The sequence below is a fragment of the Plodia interpunctella genome, chromosome 10 (genome assembly GCF_027563975.2).
Source record: "Plodia interpunctella isolate USDA-ARS_2022_Savannah chromosome 10, ilPloInte3.2, whole genome shotgun sequence".
In the NCBI taxonomy this organism is placed as follows: domain Eukaryota; kingdom Metazoa; phylum Arthropoda; class Insecta; order Lepidoptera; family Pyralidae; genus Plodia; species Plodia interpunctella.
Window position 1 is genome coordinate 329,593 of NC_071303.1, and position 24,375 is coordinate 353,967.

Below are 24,375 nucleotides of genomic sequence, written 5' to 3' on the forward strand. Positions count from 1 at the left end.
TTTAATACATAGTTATCGCTGCTGTGCAGTCTCCCAATGAACAGGAGTGGCTGGTGGATATTCCATTTAGGTTATGTAGGTATTTAACCGCAGCCTTTTCTCCAAGGACGTCAATTAACAAATATAAGTCTTATACATATATTAAACATTAGGAGGACGAATAAAATAAAAGTTGTATTTCCAAAAAAATTATTGAAAATTGTCACACAAAATATTATATACATAATGACTAAGTCTGAATAAATGAATTTATTATTATAGATAGAAGCGTGAACAGAAACGCGAACAATTATTGAAAGCGGCAGATAGACTCGCCCTTGAACTAGACCATAGTGAGCTAGGTGTTAGAAGTATCGTGTAGCGGGTACACGCGATCGATCCTGGTGGCGCGCCGGCGATGGAAGATCCACCGCTATCAGTCTAGCTGCTCGTATCTACAAATTTATTGCAGACATTGAGGATGCTAACTCGATTGAAAATGTTTATGTAACATATAAAAGTTGATAACGTTAGATCGTACGTTTCTTTTAAGTAATATTTTATGTTTGTCTTAAGTCATGTATAATAGACGCGAACGTAGTTACATTAATTTTTTTGAACTTCATTCCACAAAAGTACAACGCTGCATTATATAACTATTATTCTTTGTGATGACAAGAAATCGTATGGAAAGTAGTATATATGTTATTTTATGGTATGGATCATTACATAATTACTGTATACTGGATGGCAATAATTACTTAATTACGTTGCACTTTTGATCTTTATTGTTAAAAATAGTATTTTTTCTTATAAAATAGAGTCATTTACCAAAAACTATTCAAAAATAATAAGTAATTGCTTTATTAAAAAGCACTATATATCTACTCTCTTATATATTTATTCTATTTCCTTGAAAAAATTACAATATGAATGAAGAAATCTTTATTGTAGGACATTATTTTTTTTCGAAATAGGTTTCTCGTTATTATGAAAATACCGGTCAAGTGCGAGTCGCACTAGCGAACTGAGGGTTCCTTAAAATCTTAATTTTAATTTTTCAAATTTATTCCTAAACATAATGATTTAATAAATAATTAGTCAATTATATTATTTATAACTAATAAAGTTATTAGAATAGGTTTTGATTCAAATGAGAAATCGAAAATTACTTTTAAAGAATCATATCTTTTGATAGCATATACTTTACTTTTCTCTCTACTATTTACTTTCACAGCCAAAGAGACCGTGGCCCAATTTGTAATATACATTTCAACTTGATATATTTACGCATTCCTGACAATAAGGGTCTTTACAGCTGGAAAGACAGACCGACAACAAAGTGACCCTATAAGGGTTTCGTTTTCACCTTTAAAGGTAAGGAACCCTAAAAATATTAATTTGGTGTAAGTTCAAAGAAAGTATTGTCAATATTTCCCATCGATTTCATTTCTTGGCGCAATTCCAGCGAAGCCTCAAAGCTTGCGTATTGTAGCCATTGTGCTACGGCGTAGCCACTCGTAGCTCGTAGCTACGACTCGTAGCATTGTATTGTGCACTTTCTGGTTTCTTTTCAGGTATTATTGAGTGTTTATTTCATTTTGCCCGGAAGTGTACAATAGATGACTGGATGAATCGGTTTTTACATAGAAGTAATTTGGTATTCGTATTCAATTGGCGTGATATTTTGTAAAGAGTTCTTTGAACTGAAATTAATTTCTGTTTATGAAAATAGAATTTAATTTCAGTTCAGCTGGTCAGACAGAGTAAAAAACGCGACTTCTTTCTTTTTTATTCCCGATAAAAAATGCTGCCCTAGTTACCCATGAAGGTTTAAACTACAAACAAAATTTCACGAAATTGGTTCTGCAGTTTATGTTTGGCAGTGTTTAGAAACTATAAATAAATAAATAAATAAATAAAAATCATTTATTGCAGGCATAGCCCATAAAGTGTCAGTAATAGTAGTAGTGTATAAGTATAGTATATAGTATAAAACAGAGAGTCACTTCACACTTTATAATCTATTATTCGTTTCCAACATACGAGTACGAAGATAGAAATCTTTCCTCTTTATGATATTTGTATAGAAGTATAGAATTTCTAAGCCGTTTAGAGTTCACTACTGGGCTTAGATCTAGCGTTTGGTTCCGCATATGATAACAGATATCGTCTTTATAATATTAGTAAAGATATTTTGAGCTGTTTACTGTTGGACGTAGACTTAAATTAATCAATCTTAAAGGGGAATATTATTTCTATTTATAGCGAGCAGCCATCTCATTGTGATTCCGGGCGAATTTCATTGGTTTCACTGTTTGCTGCTCAATTCCTGGCTCGTACTCAACTTGAAATATCGCCCCGTGGGTTAGCACAGTGTGTACAATATACATTCCTACTAGCTGCAATCTAGGGCTTTACTCCCATGGGAATTTCGGGATAAAAGTTCCTGCCAGGGGAAACTGATCAGCTCGATTCTAATACAAGTATTTTATCTGGTCACTAGTGTTTTACGTCTATATTATTTATCAGCCGTCAATCACAAACATGTCGTGTTTTTGTATATGGTATGGCTAAACCCCCAAGTGCGGCTTGTTTTTCTTTTTTCTCTTTATTTTTTTTTTATAGAGGGTTTTGTCAGAATTGACTACGTCACCCTCATAGGTGATAACAAAAAAAAAACTGTATTATTTTATAATATAGATCGGCGCTTCACACCGACCATTACCATTTTGTATAGCGTCCTTGCCTCGTGCGATGATGAAGTGCGGCTTGTTGTTACGGAAAGTTCTTTATTCGACTTAGGATGATACTTCTAACGTTAATATTACTTAGAACTTAAGTCTACAGACGACTTCCAAAGCACAGGTGAAGAATGCTTTTTGAGCATTTACTTTTGGCAATTTATCTCGTCAGTAGTCGTTCCGAGATGCCAGTTTTATTTTAGAAATTTTACATACGCATGTTTATTAGTTTTTAAGGTCTGATTTCTGAATAAATGCACCGAGAATCCCGTAATTCTCACGGGAATCGAGCAGATTATACGTGGCTCCAAATAAATACTAGGGACCTGCTAAAAGTAGCCTATGACACTCCTCAAACTTACATCAATTCGTCGACATTTTGACGTGAATCCTTCGTGAAACAAATAAACATAAGTAAATTATGGATTTGATCTAGTATGTAGTTAGTCCGCTTGTATTCATTAGAGAACAAAGCGTGCCTGTCTTATACCTGAGGGTTTAATGTGTAAACTCTGTACGAACTTTATGTGGGACGTAGTTTGACGATTCTGAGATATGCGAGTCTTATTTGTCTCCTAGTTGTATCCCGGGCGTGGATGTTAAACGAACTTTGGAGATGTAAAAAATGTATTTTATTCTTCTGAAATTTGGCCTGGCTATTTCAATAATTAATTTTCCAATCCAACAGAAATACTATACAAACAAACGCGAAACAAATACTTTGATAAGCAACTGATTTACAGAACCAAATATCAACCTCCCGCGTCTCTTTTTTTTTTACTGCTTTTTGTTTGTGTTTTCTTTGTGCAATAAAGAGTTTAGAAATAAATTAATATTATTTATGTCAAAGTCTGTATGTACAATACAAGAAAGGTAATACTTGGAAGTCTATGTATGTCGACGAGACAAAATTTGTGAGGACGACCTCACCGACACAGCGTTATATGTGGCATGGTCCTTCAGTGCAGGTGTACAATAAGTGTGCCCTGGTTTGGAGAAAGGCACCATTTTGTTAATCTCTGCCAGAGCTTATTATAAAGGAAACATGTCCAGGTACCAACCTGGACATGTTTCCTTTGCACCGGGCGAATTGAAAGTATATATATATATATTGAAAACTGTAATAAAAATGTAATGTCGACAACGGCGTATTGAAATATATATTAAAATGGTATTGCATTTGTTTTTTAATTAACAAAACAAAGTGTAAGTGCCGTATCGTACACTCTCGCGCAGTGGGTCGCTTAATAACTCACAAAATTAATACAAAAGTCCCAGCGACCGGAATTAAAGGCACATCATTGTTATTGGAATTGAAAATGGCGGGTGATATTCCAATACTCCAGCCGGGACTCGTAAAAGTGCTAGACTTGTCACAGGCATGCTGGCTAAATAATGAAAAAAAAAACGTTATTTTACAGTTTGAAAAGCCCGGAAACATTGTGTGGTATTTCTGCCCAAACCACGTCACACGTCACCCTGCGTGTGCTACCACAACTGAAGTATCTGTATGACGTCATAGATCATGTTGTATCGGCGGCGTGTCTTCACTAATATGATTTGCCGAGTCGAAAGAACTTTGAAAAGAAAATGGAAATATTTAAAATATACATTTTCATCTCTTCAGCAACAGTATTAGTCAGATAATGTTAAAATTCACTAGCACAAACACATTTATTTTTATATGAAAAAGTTGTATTTACTTTTTTTTGTACGACTCGTATGTCGTATTCTTTGTTAAGACCAATACCTCGCCACTGCTCATTATGCTAAAGCATTGTACGTGGTAAAGTATTATATCCAGTGCACTTTTAAATACAAGTCGTCGTCGCTTGCTCAGTTCGTTTGCTTTGTTTCATTTTCCAATGGAGCGCCAAGCCCCGCCAAGCGTTGCCAAGGTCTGCCGGCCGTGCCAGGACTTGCCAAGCGTGAACTTCCACTACTCTTTTCTTCGCTTCTTTTATTTCAGTTGAAGTTTTTAAATTAATAATATCATGTATCGAACTTTAACGAGTAGAAATGTTATTGTTCAGGAGACAGGTAAGTTTTAGAATCGAAAGTATTTCTTTTAAAAAGTTTACGTTGTCTTTCAGTTGGACTTCACATTTAGTTTAGCCTGCCCAACGTACAGTCAACAACACACCAACCTCGTCAAATTCATTGTAAAGCATTCTCTAATGTCGCCATAGAGACCCCATTGCAATTTAATAGCCCTTGACATGCTATTGAATATACATATAAGAAATGAACGGTTATATACCAATAAATAAATAATGTTGCAGATCGAGTGGTCAATTCGATTCCAATTTAGCTCGTACAATAAGCTAGATATCTGTCTTCTGCATGTTAGTGTTAGTAACCACTGCCTGCTACCAGTGACCGAAAATGTTCTCTACGTTTAACGTGAGAAAGAGGCAAGATTTAGGTGGATAGCTGATAACCATAAAAATAATTATATTACTTAGGGGATAGACTATTTTAAATATTTTTTAGGACTTTAAGTTATGAATGTGTACGTGTATGAATTCAATTATTAAATAACTATATCAACGCGTTAAATAAATATCTAACAAAACATGCATGGGAAACCAGTCCAAAAACTTCGTACGTATGACATAAATAAGTTTGTTGTGCTGGTCATTATAATAATTATTTCTTCATGGTTTTACTATTTAGTTCCATTTCGAATGATTGAGCAATGAATTCAATTTGTCCACTTGCGTGCGAAGCATCAATGGTCCATTTAAAAATGAAGCATTGTGCCACAGAGCAACAACAAAAGTTGGCACAATACGAGGAGCGCGCATCGCTAATGTCTAATACAGTTGTAGCGAGTGCCGCTGTGGGCATATGCTTGCTGCTCTGGGGATTGACGGGGTACCATCGATATCGATTGATTGAAATTAATACGTTTTGGTTTGTTAACGTTATGTTTAACGTTAGGCGATGGTTAGATGAGCAGACTTCTTTTTATTCTGGATACTCGTTATGAAAAAGAATGAAGAAGAGTTATCGTAATAATGAAGTTTGGCAAATACTAAACACACTTATCGTTCTGAGCTATGTGGCCCAAAAGTAAATTTCAATGTTCAGGAAAGATAAATCTTTAAACATCGGTAAATGTAATGTGAATAAATTAATATAACACTGACCTTAAAGATGAAAAGTTGCAATGCAACCAAACTAAGAGTTTAAGTTAAGAGTTCGTCACAACAAAAAATCTAATTTTAAAATAACACTTTATTTGAAGTTTAAAAAATCACAAAGTACTTGTTATTCCAACTAATATATTGATTTTTGTATACCCATAATCGGTTAAATACGTAGGCTTAGTTTTTCTTTTGACACCAATTTGTATATAGGTACTCATGTTTTTTGCAAAAATATTTTTTCATTTCCGGAAAAAAATTTTGAATTTTACTTTTATAACATTAAAAAAACATAAGAAACAGAAAATTACCAACCACTTCAATATATCCATATCAATATTCTTTCCCACAAGGCAATTAGATGTTATCTCGCTAGCATAACAGTGTCGATTTTATCGATAAAATGTATCGACTGTGCGCCGCCCTCGCGGGCCCCTTCACCGCCTGTCATTAAGGGTGATCCATCAAAACGTCCACCAGGATTTGGGGGTAGCTCGGGGGAGCAGGGGTTGTTAGAGGGGTTGTCGGAGGGGGGAGGGGTAGCAACAAAATTAGATATTCGTGCGGTGTACGGCAGGAGTGCATGCTGATTGATTGCGTAAGCGAAGATTTACTCGAGTTAATGTAACGTTTTCATGTATTTTATGGATTTGGAAGTTTTCTTCTTCTGATCGAGTGTGCTTTTTTTACCAATACTGATGAAACCGCATAAAGAAATGACTTTTTCGACTACCCGCTGTCATGTAACGGCGTAATAATTGTAAATTGTAAACTGACTTATAATAAATCGACCAGTATAAACCTTCGTGGGGAAATCTGCGTTTCCTTACGATATGTGTCTTTCTCCGGAAGCATATGGTGTCACACAGATGTGAAACTGATCCATCGCAGACCGGGTAGAATAGAATTACAACACATCGCGTCCCATAAATATCAATAGACCGCTGCAATATACCGCGAATTTATCGAGGTCGTAGGTTCATCGTTCTAATCAATACATTTTAATAAATAAACTAATAGAATCAGACACTGTATTGTTTTATCGATTAATATAACAGAACATATCTACGTCGAATAAAATCAATCATAATATAATTGCAAACAAGCATATGCGTTATTAGACTTCGAAATTTATCGTTCATATTTTATTCGTTCATTTTAATCAACAATCGAATACTAATTACTTTGAAATCTATTGTGTACCTTTGTATCTTTATTTTTTTGTTTCGTTATTGCTGATAATGTGGTCTAACATAATGGAGCAAACTACATTTTACGATGTTCTAAAATAACATCTTTGTATGTATGATATATTTTTCAACTTGCCCGTCACATATTGCGTCCTATACTAATATTATAAATGCGAAAGTTTATAAGGATGAATGTTTATGCTAAATTACTGGATTGAATGTTATGAAATTTCGCACAAGAGTAGAATATAACCGAAAATAAAACATAGGGCACTTTTTGTCCCAAAATTCCCACGGGAGCGAAGCCCCAGGGCGCAACTAGTGCTACATACAATCATGAAAGATTTTAGCAGATTTTGTTGTCGCTGGGCATCGCACAATGAAAATTTGGACCGAAAAATATTTAGTCTGACTTAATTTATATAGAAAAATACAAGAATAGGTAGTAAACTAAAAGATTTTATAAAAATAGAGTTCAGTGCCCTCTCCACAGTTTTAATAATTCAGTAATTACGGACAAATCGATGTCTAGCATAACGACTCGGGTCACGGCATCAATCGAGTCGTTCCTACTTGCAATCACAATTATATCGACAATCGATAGTCGAGGGGACTTCATCATTTTTATAGTGAATACTTGACGGAAGTACCATTAATTATTTCATTTCGTGTTGTTATTCGTTCTTATTTTACTATGAAAATGCTGGAGTGGAGTTTTTTCTGATTCTTCTCAACTTACTAGTACCTAAAGTTTGTTAAGAGTAAATTATTGGTTATTACAAAATTGTTAGTTACATTCTATCCTATTACGAAAATACAAATCCATTTATTGTACCACTAGCAAGCGGAACAGACAGTCAGACTTTCGCATTTACAATATTAGTATGGATTAAACAGAATATATAAGAATTGAACAGAAAATACACATAATACTAAACTAGAGCGTAAATAGCAATCTATACAGCAATTTATCTCCGGCGATCTTTTAGTAAACTTAATAATTTGTTGTAATTTTTTAAATTACATATTCAAATGTTAGGACATAGTTAAAAATATCTGCTATTTAACAAAACTTTAAAAATAGCAATGAACATGTTCTTTTGCGAAAATCAATAAGAAAATTGGACCATTTATGTTTCAACCGACGCTAAAGCCCGTCAAAACTTCGCACCCATCACCTGGCAACTTCGAGTTTCTTAAGAACAAACAAACTTACTTTTTAACTCTTACAAAGGACCTATAGAAAAGTCCCTTTAAATTGGCAACCATTTTCGCAAATTAGTAGAAGGCTAATTAGTAATTACCATCGTCACCCCATGCCTTTGTTTTGGTTCCGCGCTCCTGTTGAGTGCCACGTTCTTAACACATTTTCCTTTTTGTTTTTCAGGAATCGTGTTTTGCAAATGCCAACGTTGTGGTAAGTAATGGCAAAAAACATCACTCACTCGCTCATCTTTCCGTGTTGCCGATTTGGGGCTATGACGCCATAGGGTCAACGTAAAAATATACTTTAAAATTTTTAATTTTGACTATGGTTTTACAACCGGTCGCCGGATGACGTTAACCCTCCTTGGGAATGATATTGTTGACTATCAGTTGCGAAGACTTTGTGTTTCTTAGTCGCCTCGTACTACGACATCCACGGGAAAATATGGAGTGGTCCTATTCTGAGGCGGTACCACACGACAACGTGACGTGCGATATCCTGAGCGGTTTACTGAATATAAAATGGTCTCTCTGACAACAATAAAAATTTGTATCAAATATCATATTTTTGTAAAAATCTTATTTAAATTTCTGTCTGTAGTAAAAAGAGAAAGACAGTCAGAAGTGTGATTTAGTAACATACACACTGTGCAGAGGATGCGGACGTATGTAAATCTGTTGTCGCGCCGTCTGTCCATCGTCGCAAGCGCCGGCCGCCGTAGGGTGACTACATAGTTATGTATAGTATTATTATTTTTGAAGTGAAAACTTCTTTAGCGGCGTTGTGCACTTTTTGTGATGGGTAAAAAATGTCAAACTCGCGTCAGGACACGTGACCTGATCGAAAATTCGTAAGATGTCAAAAATGCACAACGTTAATATTAAAGTTTTCACTTCTGCTAGCACTTCCGGAGTGCAACCCGGTTTTTATTTTTTTTTGAAGACTACATCTTGGTAACCTCATTGTGTATAAAACGATTATATACGAATCTTAAAAAGCGAGATATCACCCATAACCATTACCGAACATATAAGAAGGGAGTGAGTGTGCGCGTCAATAGAAGTGTAAACTTTAGTAAATTCTATAGACTTAGAAAGGGTCCCGCGTAAAATCGATATATGACAGTAATGGATTTAGTAAATATTTACGGAGTACCTACTAATTCCGTGATAACAGTATTTTATTGAAATTACATAAGAAAGGTCGAAACATCAGAAAATCTACTAAAGAGTAGGAAATTAGAGCGATTTTTCAGGATACCAAGAGGAAATCGCAGATCTTGGCCTACCTGTGCGGCGCGACAATGAATTATAACTCAGTGTTGAGTTATTAAAATATTACTTCTGAGATCCTACCTTACTTCTTCATCTGAACTCCTTCAGTTATCCAACTTCCTACCGGTATAACTTAACAGACGCAAATGCAAATAATTGGCGCCAAAAACTCCCAAGAAAAATCTTGATAATTGCTTGATAATAAGTGTCCATAGGGACACAAATCCCGAAATTTGTCATAATCGTGGTCACAGCACAGCATTAGTAAGTCACCCGCGCAGGCGCAGTTAATGCAACTGCAAAAGTGCAAGCAGGGCTGTCGGACACTGTACGATATATATTAGACAACTTTTATGTCAACCATTATGTCTTGTATGTAAATTTCTATGTTTAAAACACATTTTGATTTTTAAATCGGTTTTGATTTTACTGGTATGATATTAAAAAAAACTAAAAATGCATAAATAATGTACATTTATTTGTCTGAAAAATATTCTTTTAATCGCTGATATACAAAAGACCTACTTATCGTGTGTTTTTGTAGGTACAATAAAGACATTACAATCCATTTTTGTGCAATACTAGCATACGTTTCTCTGTGATTTGTGACATTTCAGCACAAAAATTACGTCAACATTCTAAGTGGAAAAAAAAACTTTTTAAATTTTATTTTATATGCTTGCCAGCCCTACGAGTAACGTGACCAATGACCAATACGAACCTGCAGATCTATACTGAGCCGCACACACAACTCGTGCACTTGGGTGGTCGTGCTAATTCTGCAACATTGTCTTGCACTTACAAACATACACACAATTGCAACACGGTTAGTCAAAGCCGCAAGTTATTTAACACTTGTATACTAAACTCTTCTTCTATCCCCAAAGGTTGACTAACCTGTAGAAAAGTACATACCTAATTTCATTATAGTGTAATAGAATGACCCTTCTTTTTATCTTATCACAAATATGAGGAATTTATTGATTATATACGAGTTGATATGCCGGGCATTCTTGATACTCTCTTATGTTATGTCCTAGAAAAAAATCCCGTTTAGGTAGTCGTGTTGACTATTGATTAAATAGCCATTTTGCGACGACCATAAGTCATTATGCCACTTATAACAATTCAAATAATTAACTTCGCATGTGTCTGCACGTATGAGGTGTTTTAATTCATCGATATAGATTTTTATAAAATCGAAATTTTTAAACGATCACACGCGTTCAGTTAGAATTAACACTTCTCGGACCAAAACAATCTCCACCAATTAAAAGAACATGACACTTAGTCACAGTCACGAGAAAACCTATTTTAAATTGGAAAGTTTAAATTCTTATGATGTATCTATCAATCTCTGGTGTATCCCACTTCCTGCGACTCCACAATCCAGATAATATCAAGCGCAGATGGTACAGGCCGACTGGCAAGCTCACTGATCGTAATACCTCCCGAACAAAACCACGTGATCATGTGCATAGACAATATTTGATTGTGTCAGTTCGAGCCCCCGATCGCAATCACATCAGCTGTATCGCAGTAGAGCCACGAAGGTTTCATTATTTTACCGTTTCAGTATCGCAAAAATATTAATGGCGTGGTTTGCTGCAATTGTTTGCGTTTCCATGCTCTCTACCACTGACTTACGAGTATATATTAACTGTGCTCTCTACGCATCCAGCCACTAAATTCTGTACGAAAAAAGGTGCGCACCGTCCTTAACGTTTTTTAAAATATTTCAACTAATATTTAAGAAATGGAGCCCTAAAAATACACAACGCTACGCTTTAAAAACAAACGTTTTTCCTTGAGGAATTGGAGAAAAATATCATATTTCCATCATATTTTATTTGTTTTCTTTTTTATCGTAAATTTAGCAATATTTATCTAAGTAAGATGATAAAACAAAAATGTCCCGAGAATTATTGTTACGTTTCAATAACAAATCATGTTCTTCGCGATAACATCTTAAGTGACCATGTTATAGCTAGTGACGTGGCGAGTATAATATTGATTCCAAGAATATTATCGATATGTAATTTTATTGTGTGATATGTATTTAATTGTGTATTCAATGAAATCGTTATAATACTAATACGACTTGAAATAACTAGAAATAAAATTTTACAACCAGCATATTTTAAAAGCTTATTTGCCGCTTAGCATAATAGTTTATGAATTCTTATAAGTAAGTGTAATTCTATTGCCATTTGAAACGAACGCTCGAAGGACAAACGACGAAGTTTATAGGTACTAGGGGGTACTACTACTTAGGGGAAAGCAACAAAGTTAAAATTAGATATTAGCGACATACTTATTGTATAGACACTAGAGGCCCGCTTTTTCTGGCCGGCTTAAATCTATTGTGCATCGATAAATGTGGCGACTTCCTATTGGCTATAGTCTAGCACCTGGTTTACCACAATTCACTAATCTTACTATAAGCCTTGCCGACCACGCACTTTTACCACTTATCGATATGAATCGCGGCCATCACTAGTTGGCGCCTACCTGCGCAAGATTCGTCGCGCCGGATGCCACTTGTCGTCGCCAGTATCACATGTGTCTGTGCTTCACTTCTGCCCATTTCGTTTTACAAAAAAAATCTTATGCTACCATTTTACCGTAATCTAAGCTACTTGAAACATTCATTTTGGTTATTTATGTACACCACTAATTTTTGCACATGTTTTAGATTAAGATCTACTTACTTCTGTTTGAATCAATCTCAAACAGAAGTTATAGACTATCAATGGTTATATCATGTTTATCAATTTAAAAAGAAACAATTTAAAAAGAAACATTGACGACCTCGGTGGCGCAGTGGTAAGGTTTTTGCCACTGAACCGAGAGGTCCCGGGTTCGATCCCTGGTCGGGTCATGATGGAAAATGATCTTTTTCTGATTGGCCCGGGTCTTGGATGTTTATTTATATATGTATTTATTATAGAATATAGTATCGTTGAGTTAGTATCCCATAACACAAGTCTCGAACTTACTTTGGGACTAGCTCAATCTGTGTGATTTGTCCCAATATATTTATTTATTTATTATTATTTATTAAACATGATTTTTCATTCACAAAAAATCACAATCGAAAAAGGTCCATCAAACGCGTCTGTCGATCGTAATTTTTCGATTATGGATTGTTAAGACAATTCGTTCGAAAACGATTGGTGAAAATTGATGAAAAAACTTCGATTTCAACGATCAGGTTTTTGACCAATCACTCCAATATCCCGTTAATTATCATTTTGTCGTATATTACCTAAGATATTCCAAATTTGAGCGAATGCAACATACGTATAGCATAGAAGTTTCCTTCAACGTGTGATTACAGCGCAACAGATCAACAATGGAATATTATATTTCTGTTCATGTTTCAAACCTGAAACACAAAAAACAATAAGCCGGTAACAAAATCCAGTGTTTACTCCATAGCACACAAACAGCAAACGTCATTTAAACTCCGCATGTACGTTATCTAATTGCACACGAGGAAACACTCGAGCGTCCAGGCAGGGTTAGTGCTTGGCAAAAAATATTTAAGACGATGAGGCACTTGCCATCAAGCAAGTTTTTACTAAAAATGCGTTGTTTTCGGGTCCGGCTCCATTGCACGTTGCGGCTCCGTTGTGCTCTGTTATTTTCTGTGGGTTTTGACATTGACGTACGTCGAAACCCATACTTCTAATACCTAAATATAATGTTGCAAAAAGCTGGCAACCCTACTGATCGACTCAGCAGATCGCATCGCACGCACATGAGTAAATCACCCATATCTTAGCGCGTAAAAAATAATGGAGCCTGATACGTTGCTGTCTTTGAGCTTGGTATGCTTCCTGTGCTCTGTCCTAAACATTCACTATTTTGGTGTTTATCTAGATATATCAGGGTGTGGAAAGAAATATTAAATATTAATACTTAAAAATGTTTTCGTAATTAGTTATTGTAGAATGGCGTAGGAAACAGAACAGGATTAATGTTGGCTGCAAATAAGGATTATATGATATGCATTGGCATGATAAAAATTAAATCTTCATAAGTTTATTGGCCGCGCATCACGCATAAACTACTCAATGATATTCTATGCGGGATTCACAGCCGTATAGAGGATAGTCAACTTAAAATTTGCTATAGGTTTCACCGCGTTACTTTGCTTAGAATTCGAGATATTTACAATAATAACAAAAACACAGATTTTACTTTGTTTCGAAGGGAAATTCGCGAATGCGCGGGCAAAACCTAGTGTAAAATAAATCACATAGTTTGGTAAAAGGAATTTAAATGAAACAATTCAATTCCCATTTCGATTTTCATTCGCCTTTGGTTTCGCCTTTTGTATCGAGAGTAGTCAATATGGAGTTCGAACCATATCTTTGAGTGCCAACTGTTCCCGTTTCACGTCAAATGGAGAAACGGGACAAAGTGGCGGCCGTAGGCTTCGTTTTGGTTGTTAGCACTCGATGATAGTAGTGGAAATAAAAGTTCATCTGTCTGTTCGGTTTATGCCCGAATAAGTGTAGGTGGCAAAGGAATTTCCCGATTACAGGTTTTTAAGTTACGTGTGTTACTAGGATGAAAGGTTACTTGTTAAAAGCATGGGCAAAATAGACAAAAAAAATAAATTTAAAAGTATCATCAGATTGAATACACACGAGTACATCTATACTTACTTATTCTCATTCTTCTAAACGAATGGTAAATGTAATACCATTTGTTTAAAAATTAGACCTTTATAAACACTTTTTCAAGCCAAATTTTAAATGACATTACAAATTACAATTTTCAAAAAGCTTTAAACTACTTTCTGGCCGACCATTGCTCAGAAGAAACGCCGAAAGAAACTTATTTAAACAGTGAAATATACTTGCTATGAAATACTGAGTCTCTGCAGAGGGCAACGACCGAATTAGCAATCAATCAAATCTAGAGTTTTCATCTGCAGCGACAAGCGAAAGCGCGCGTTCATTGTTGTATGGCACGATAACGTGAAAAACTATTACCTTTTGCTGCTAGCCATTATTGATAAAGTTAAAAGAAAATTGGGCAAACAATGTATTTGGCTTTTTAGGTAAACCCAAATTGATTTTGAAACAAAAATTTAAATTTTTAAAAAAACTATATTTGTAAATTTGCATCATGGAAGTGATGGAAACCGGATAATCCTGCTAATATTATACTCGTAAATGCGAATGTTCGTGAGGATGTACGTGTGTATCTATGTTTATTACTCTTTCACGCAAAATCCACTGGACGGATTGTTATGAAATTTTGTACACGGGTAGAATATAAACTGGAACAACACATAGGGTATGTTTTATCCCGAAATTCCCACGGCAGCGAAGCCCCAAGGCGCAGCTAGCGCAATATAAAAACATAAATCATAATCATGTTGACATACCATTGCTAACGTCAAGCCTGCATAATTTGTGGTTCTATTATTTCCAAGCTAAGTATGGACTTTAAAAAAATATTGTGCATATCCGCAATGGAAACGCGCACTTATCATCAAATTGCATAACAAGTGCATCGCTCCTCATTTTCCAGATTTTTCCAATTTGTCCCACCGACCGACCGTCCGTGAGATATTTTTCCTTTTCACTAAAAATTTCTGCAATTTGTCCATTGGCCTGCGAAATATAAGCGCCTCGTGAACTTCTCTTAAATCATGATGTAAATGCGTTTTAGGTTGTTATTACGTTTTCTATTTTCTAAACTAGCGACTGTTTTGAGCCACTCTGTTGTTTATCGTAATACCCCTATTATATAAAATAAATCTTTCTCAAAAAATATTCTACCCCACAGTGGAATCCGCATCAAGTCCTGTAGCTGTCACCGAGTTACGGTACACCTGTTTATAATTAACTTTAATTGATAATTTTATCAATCAATGGAGTGCAAACAATCGCAGCTATGCACAAATGCGAATGTATGTCTGTTACGATTTCAGGGCTAAAACGCTGGGTCTATTTTGATGAAATTTGCAATAGATATGCGGTAAATGACCCGAGGTCTAACATGGGTTTCAGTGGGCGGAGCTGAGGGCAATAGCTAGGACTATCATAAGTTTATACCAGAAATCATAAGTTTATACCAGAATCTCAAAACAAGAAATAAAGAATAGCATTATCAAGTATTGCCAGTTTTTAACCAATAACAAAATCTTATATTTCCGTTCTAATGAGGGCAAATGGCGACAGAAGCCGTGGAATTTCATTAGTGACTGTTTGTATGTCTGTGGGTCCATATCGCGCGAGTAATAAAGTCCTCTAATGTGTTCTTCTGTTGGCCATTTTATTTCTGATTTTATGTGTCTGTCTTGCAATTTGTAAGGCACAATAACAGCGTGGGGTCCAAGTCAGAAGTTCTGTTCAATTTGAATTAGCAGTTTTATGTTAAAATATGGAGCCCAATAGAATTTTTAAAGCCAATATTTTTTTCCATGCTGGTCTGAAAGCGATAGAAAAACATAGTATGCGACAGCTGCTCCGGCTCTCGCGGAGATTGTAAAAGTCAATCAAAGGAGCTAAGAGAAAAGCATGGTACTTTATCTGCATATTTTTAAGTACAATAGTGTGCATAATTAATTGTTTAATTGTGTTAGTATAATTGGGACGAGTTCACAATGAATCTGGGTAAATTGTACTAGTAAATAAGATTTAAGATTTCTAATCTTACAATTTCTATTTCATGTTATGTGAAAATGAAAGGTGTCAGGACGCTGTAAAATATGTGTATTTACTGTTTGACTTCTGATGGCGACTCAATTAATATTTTGTACGCCCTAATCTTATAACTTGTCATCTACAATGAAATATTCAAGTCGTTTTCTTTTTGCGTAATGTTGTATCAGATCGTAAACTTCGGGGCAAAATATACACGACACCAACTCCAACACAAATACCACATATAAAAATAAACAACAATACCTTATTCCATTACAATAACAGCTACAATCTGTTTTCAAAACGGCAAAAACAAGTTGGTGTCAACAGTGTTAAATGTTCAGGATATTCAATTTTGGTCTTTATTATCAGCGCTTTTTGTCCAAGAATTTATTGGGTAATACAATATTGTTGACGTTTTATCCCAATGCAATTGGATATTCCGACAACTTTACATGTGCTTTGGATATGGTGAGGTGACGCGGACAGAAATAACGATGTGCGTCGGTGTTAATCGGTAGCATTTCTTTGAGTTTGTTTTCGAAAACAACACGAAAACTCTAGATATTTTTGGATTTTAGTTAAAAATAACCTGGCATATTCCATGTAATGTATATATTCAAGTATACATCACCTAAGACTACATTCCAAGAATACATTCGATACACTCTGCCAATTTTTACAAAAAAGAAAGAATACATTTTGCTCCAAAAACCAAAACAATTGTAAGCATTTTTTACAAACGTGTGTGCGATTGCTGAATAACTAATGACGAAAATAGATCCATACACATCTCACAAACTTTCTCATTTATAATATTAACAGGATATGATAAATATGCTCCTAGGTTGTTGTCATTCTTTCATATAATGAATACAAACAAGTATGAAATTATATGAGATCAAAAATTTAATTACGTAAACCAAATTTTTGAAACCTCTTCCAACGTTCGGCACCAATTTGTCTGCGGTCGATATCGCTGTGAAAAATATCGGGTTCTCTGGAAAAATGGCGCATTTGTTAAGAGTTATATCGGGCACTTTGCGGCCGTGATTCAGTAGCCTGACCCGTCGTATGTATTTATTTAAATGTAATACCGTAAAACAACTTATTCATTGATTTTATTTTTTTAGCTGCGCTCGCGGAATTTCGGGATAAAAAGTACCCTATGTATTCCAGGTTATTTTCTACCCGTGTACCAAATTTCATAAAAATCGGTCTAGTAGATAATGTGTGACAAGTTAACAAACAAACTTACTTTCGCATTTATAATATTAGTTGGGATCTAAGTAATATATTTTTGTTATATTGTCTCATCTTTCTTTCATTGTGTAAGTAGCGTAAGATTGCGGCTACGCTTGGATACACTTCGTTTCACTTTTTTCACATAGATGAAATTAAAAAAATATTGAATAAATTTATAATAAATTTGATTTTATATATTTACCAGTCCACCAATCATTGTCTAATTTTACATATTAATAAAATGACTAACAATTTGTTATACAAATTGTTTTTGTGGAGAAAAAATAAAAGGCATGGACGCGTCAGGAAGAAGAATAAAGCATCGAAAAGGTTCCCAAGGGAAAGCAATTTGGGAAGGACTAGCGTAGATTACCGCACACACAGAGCCTATGCTTGTACTAGACATCGTAAAGATCCAGCTACCTCAATCGTAACTCCACAAACGTGTAATTTTTCACCAGATCCCGGTATTTTTCACAGTGATATCGACCGCGAACAAATTGACGCCAATAAATTGGAACAGGTTTCGTCTGTGGTTTACCTAATTTGTTAGAATGGTTTGTAATTTATGAAATTGTATGTTTAAGGTGCCATCGCATGGAAGTATTTTCAGTATGTTTGAATAATATCAGTTCAATAATGCCTTCCGGGGACTGTTGGGCCTGCGACGTTACAGCAGTGCTTCAGGGATGCTAGCTGAGCCTGGGGTGGATAGCTTTTCAGCCATTATTAGGAAGCGGATAACCTCTCTGATTTATCGGGTGAGGAGCAGCTCCATCGGCGAGGCTAGATGTGGACAGTGGTATTATGTTGCACTGGACTCGCATCCAGCTCGACAAAGATACTAGTATTAATTATCGTGTTTATTACTAACATAGAATTTAAGTTTTTGTATTACTAATATTATGGGCTCTGCCTGATATATACGCATTTTATTTTATTATTTTTATAGTAAGAACGTAAAAAGGCAATCTTTTGGTTCACTATTTAGTTCACTACTAGTGGCCCGGCCCGGCTTCGCACAGGTAAAGTTATAATACCTAAACCTCAATGTGTCTGTGAACTTGGAATAACAAGTTTCTGAATATCAAAGTTTCATGGGAGTCAGGGACTCACACTAACACTTTCTACTGGTGATGGTCGTACGGTAGTTAGTGACTTGTGAGTTTATTATTGTACTAGCTGTGCCCGCGACTTCGTTTGCGTGCGCGGTTCGAAATAAGTAACATTTTATTTTACATGACATCTCTAAGCAATCTCTACAATTGTAGAAAGCATTACAATATGTTTAAACTTATTTCTAGAAACAAAGTACTCGTCTGATTAAAAAGATTTAATTGAGATTATCTCGCACGGGGTAAACAACATATGCTGAGCTGGGTCCTTTTCAAATTGCGAGCACAATGTAAAGTTTTATTTTTTATTTTTATTACCTAGTTTTATTTTTTATATATGTTTTGTGTTTGTTTTTTGAATAAATTAATTTGAATTTGAATTTGAGATTGAGATAATAGATTTTAATTTATTAATTGAAGTTCTTGTATTACTTATGGTATTGAGCAATGTTTCTGTTAAAACTACTTTTGTTTAGAGGTTACTCATTTCCTATTTTGAAAGCCTCGCACTCACCTAGACAACCGCGTAACAATGGCTAGTGGGGCCCACCGGAAGCTCTACACCGGAAGCGGCGGTCTGGCGGAAGCACACCTCATTTCCGCTATCTACGCCCGCTGCACGAAATATATAGGGGATAGATACCTAAATCATAAATTGATAAAAATATATAAATTGACATAAATAATTAGATGACAAATATCTATCTATTTATTCGTTAATGAATTTGAATCACCATATTGTTCTTTTCATTCGCCTCGTTCATTGACAGTTCACATCTCGTTCACTGCCATTTTCACTCTGCTAGATGGCAGATTGCTAGATTTCAAGGTATAATATAACATGGAAATAATAATTGACTATTAGATTAATATCGAATAGTCCGATTTTTGTTAGTAATGAACTATCAATTAACTTAATTATTTTCGTAAATGTATTCAAAATTTATCTCATAATTACCTATTCATAAAACTAGAAAAACTTACTTCGTGTTACCGGCTCTCTGATCTGAGTATTTTTACTCGAATTATCTGCCTTTATTTTGTGTCGCTGTCCGACTGGAATTATAAACGTTCTGAATTAACTCGTGAAAACTAATAGTTTCCAGCGGAGTTTAATAACTGTTTCTGTAAGTTTAATTTCGTAACTAACGAACGATTATTTAAAACTTTTCCATTTTCGCGATTTCGTCAGCTTTTGCTGAACAAATACGGCTATATTTTTAGTGATATTTTTACGAAAAAAAATTTATAGATTTGTAACATTATATTGCTTTTATCTGTGTTGTCCAAGTTTAATGTTTTGCTGGCCACCGATAAAAAAGAAAGACATTTTATTCTTGATTTAAATATTTTTTCACACTTAGTACTTAGACACAGTGTAGCGCCTCCCTAGTGTGCTTGTTTTATATTTTTGTTTTAAACTTTTAAGTAGTTATATAAATTTAATTTTGTAAAGGTGTCCTCGGAAGACCAGCGTTGTGGTTATCACCGCAACATTATGCTGAGAGGAAGCCTTTTTGGTATACACAAATACGCCCAAATTGTGAAATCCTTTATATAAATACTTAAGTTTGTGATATCAAATAAAATATTTTTCTTTCTTTCTTTCACACAATGACAGATACTAATATTACCGCCGATTGTTTGTATGTTCTTTTTTTTAAAAAATTCATTGTTAATTTGGAAAAGTCAATATAATTTCATTAAATTACCACTACATAGTTTTATTTATTGCTGACCAAAGATTTTGGCCATATGTTTATAACTATATTTAACCTTTTTCTAAGATAGAGTTTGCATAATTCCTCTCCTAATACATACTTATATTTGCCTATAGAAAAACGCTTTCCTTCTTATTCATAGAAAAGACAAAACAATACTATAAGCTAAAGTATTTTTTGGCTCGTTCTGTCTTTGTTGTTATATTTATACTATTTTTATAAAGAGAATATAAGCGTTTGTGAGTTTGTATGTTTTTGGCGGATAATTTCCGAAACTACCAAACCGATTTCAAAAATTATTTCGCCATTAAAAAGGTACATTATCCAAAATTGCTATAGGCTATATTTTATGACAACATTTAGTTGTAAATAAAGTTATAGTGACAAGATATAATAAAGCTATAGTATACTTTATTTCTCTGTGAAAAAAGAGTTTGCGTTTTTATACCTACCTGTACAATACAACGCCCTCACAGAACCAATAAGATCGTTTAATCGAAAAAGTTTCACAGAGAACCACTATCTCTGTGTTTATTAGCATATAGGGTACTTTTTGTCTCAAAATTATGCGTCCCTCGGGACAGGCAAACAGTTCCCGGTTGGAGCCGCATGGCGGCGCTAGTTGGCAACTATTTGCATGTATTAGCATAGTTTGAGCGCAAATTAAAATCATCGGGGCCCTCATTAGAAACTTTTGGCGATTGTTTCCAATAATTGGCTTTTAATATATCGAAGCTTTGAGTTTCCCGAAAACAGGGTTTGTTCGGTTTGTTTAGAATTTTTTTGAATAAGACGATAAGTGTTTCTAGTGCTTTACTTCTGACCTTGTTTATAGACAAAGGAAACTAGACTTTGTAATAACTTTCGTTTCGCTCATATAAGAAAGGGAAATTCTTAAACGGAACACAGTGCAACAGTGCCCGATTTTATAGGGCCTAATGTGCCGCGTCGCATGACACGGGCCGGGAAGTTGTATAAACAATTTTTCCATTCCATTTGGCTTCGCTATCTCGTCGTCGTCTTTAGTTTTCTTTGGATACTACGATTTGCATATTCCATGAAAGTCTACATGCATGCCAAAATGTATTGGCATGTAGTATGTGGAGACTCCATACAAATAAATTTCTTCGTCTTCACTGTACAGCCTTCTTTATGTCTTAGACAGGAATGGTAATTTAAATTACCGAGTTACTTACAGTCTTAGTATCAGACATAGTCTGGAAGCTCGCGGACGTCGGGAATAAATCAAGATCGGGGTCACGTTCGGCGCGGGATTTGGGGGATTTCGGGATTCGGGCCCATCGACCCCGGCCCGTAAAGTTTGTGCGACACGGCCGTATTCAATGACGGCATTTTTTTTTTTAATTTATCAGTAGTTTTATTGGGTTAAGTTTCTAAAACTGGTGTCACATTTTGTTCAAGTCGCCTACAGAAATCTAACATAACTTACAGCTAGTGTACGACCGCAAATAATATCTAGTGCCTATTTTTTGAATAAATTATTTGATTTTGATTTGATTCAAATTATGTATGAAACAGACGTCTACCTATTCGTTACTTAAATTGTGTAATAAGTTTACGCTTTACAATTAAACTTGTTTCCCGAGTTAAATAACAGAATTCGCGCATAAAATAATCCAGAGAAATTAAAACGGAGCCATTTGTCTAAATCCCTTACGGCTTCCACTAAATCCTGTCATGATCTTGAACATTACAATTTGCGACTGACGTTAATGGTTAAGTTAAACTTAATCATAAAAACAGATGTGTTATAAGCTATATAACGTATGATGTTCGTTAGTTTGTTTTAGTCAAGAAAGTCTCATTGTTAAATTTTTTGTAATAAATAACATGGCTAAGGCTATTAATTTCAATGTATTTTCTGAAATAATAAGATATTAGGTACATGCACTTCCCATTTTTATAGCTAGTGGTATGAGCACGTGCCATCAAAGACTCCCTTTCAATTCATATCATCATTGACATCTTTCTCTGGCGCTGGAATCTTTTACTGTGTTGTGATTTTCATAAAATCATAATTTATTTACTTTACCGACATTGCTCATAAAATCATAATTTATTTCCCGTATTAAGTCCTCGTGTTCTGTGAGAAACGAGAAATAACTCTGAGTCACTTATTAAGACGCCGGAACAGTGGGCAGAAGTTGTGAAATGCCAAAAAAAGGTAGCCAATTACCCCTATCTTAATTACTCCGCAAACTTGTACCCTTGTACCCCCTTCGTGCTAAGTACGGCCAGCCATGGAATATCACTTTCACAACGTTATATATTTACAATCGTGATTTCACAAATCCGGATTTAAAGCGGTTCTTTTTTATTCTTCACCCGGGTTGAAAAATAATTAAAGTCAATTTAATATCCGGATAAAGTACCTCGTCTATATGCGTATCTTGCGGGATAAACAAAGCCAACAGTTGCGATAATTTAACATAAAACGTTGTAAATCCTATTTTGTTATTTGGTATGAATGCCACTTTAAAAATCGAAACTAAAAATATTGCTTCAAAAGTCACCTCTACGCTCCATTCAATATCACTGAAATTTTCTTAACAAAACCATTGACAAAATTAGACGTCTCAAGGCAAGTCTCCGCAAGATCATAATATAAGCGTCTTGAAATATTTCCAGGAAAGTCAAGACCACAAGAAAAAGTATAAGTGCCGCGAGAGAGGATAAGGAGGCAACATTAAAATATCGCGAAACGCGCGCCCCGGGCATAGTAATACCGGTATTATCCGGTTGGCGCTGGATTCCGCCGGAATTTACCGGCCACCTGTAACCGGCCGCTGCCGGTTAAATTTTCATACCCCTCGAGCCTTGAAGGACTTTGAGAGTGTTTGTGCATTTTTTAGTAGTTTCAGGCCGTGAAGGCGCCCTGCCGACGTTTTGTTCCTCGGGAATTGTTGACGTTATTTTTCAAGGTAACACTGATGGAAAAAAGGCGATTTGGGTGACTGGTTCAACACGATCAATTCTTAACTCTACTGTGAACCGGTTAAAGTCTAAATTTGTTTATTTTAGCAGATGAAAAGAACAACAGAATATAGTTGTATGTATAATGCTAGGTTTCTTTAGAACGCTTCGGCTCGTCGTTTGAATACGTTACAAGTATTGTCGTATCTAGATACAACTTTATTCTATTTTTCTTGGAAATCTTTGTGTCAGTTTTACTACATCTTTGTGATACATACATGAAGTTTTTAAAAACAGTATACAACCTATTCATATATAGGTAAGCCAAGACTAATCACTGTGAGATTTAACTAACATCCTTATTAACAATTCAAAAATTAGAATTATTATAGGTATCCATTATTGAAATAAGAAAAGTCTTATACCTAATGGAATCTCCGGTCATATCAAGGCAGATTGATTCTTCAATAAAAAACCTTGTTTATATGCGTACGAACAAAAGAAATTGAAACATGAACCCTAGGACAAAAGTTAGTGCATAAATTCGGAATTTAGTGTCATGCAAAGCGATCGTATACATAATAAAGGAATACCCGGGTGTCTAACAACCGGTACTAAACCTCTAAACACACTCATGGCACCGTAAGCACATAACACGTACCCCGAAATTCCATCAGGTGGCTCTTAAACCCTGCGAGCGGACAATGGAGCCATTTGCACGGTTTACACGGCAGCCGGGCGCGAGTGAACCGGGTATTGACCCGGGTGATAGTTGTGATGTCGAACGAGTTTTAGTGTGGTAGGTTATTTGGAATAAAGTTTGTTTTAAATAGAACTTGTATTAATCCGGATATATATTTAACCTGGTGTAAAGCTACCCGGATATAGTTGTTGTACTACTACTTACATAATTATAAAACAAAGTCCTCTTCTACGACCGTATGTCTGTTCGTGATAAACTAAAAAAGTGCTGCACGGATTTTCACGCGGTTTTCACCAATAGATAGTGTGGTTCCTGAGGTTTAGGTGTATAATTTATTATGGTTTAGGTTTAGGTGTATAATTTATTATGTTTTTACCCGAGCAAAGCCGAGACGGGCCGCTAGTCTTACATATATATTACATTTTACAAATAATCCTAATAAAATG

The 24,375-nt window shown here is 35.2% G+C and overlaps 1 long non-coding RNA gene across 1 annotated transcript in view; it reads left to right on the forward strand.

Annotated features, from left to right (window-relative positions):
- The window catches only part of LOC128672925 (uncharacterized), a 52,300-nt gene that overhangs the window by 13,619 nt on the left and 14,306 nt on the right, over window positions 1-24,375 (forward strand). Inside the window, exon 2 of the long non-coding RNA XR_008405009.1 lies at window positions 8,450-8,479. This is a non-coding gene — a long non-coding RNA (uncharacterized LOC128672925). The remainder of the gene's footprint in view (window positions 1-8,449; window positions 8,480-24,375) is intronic.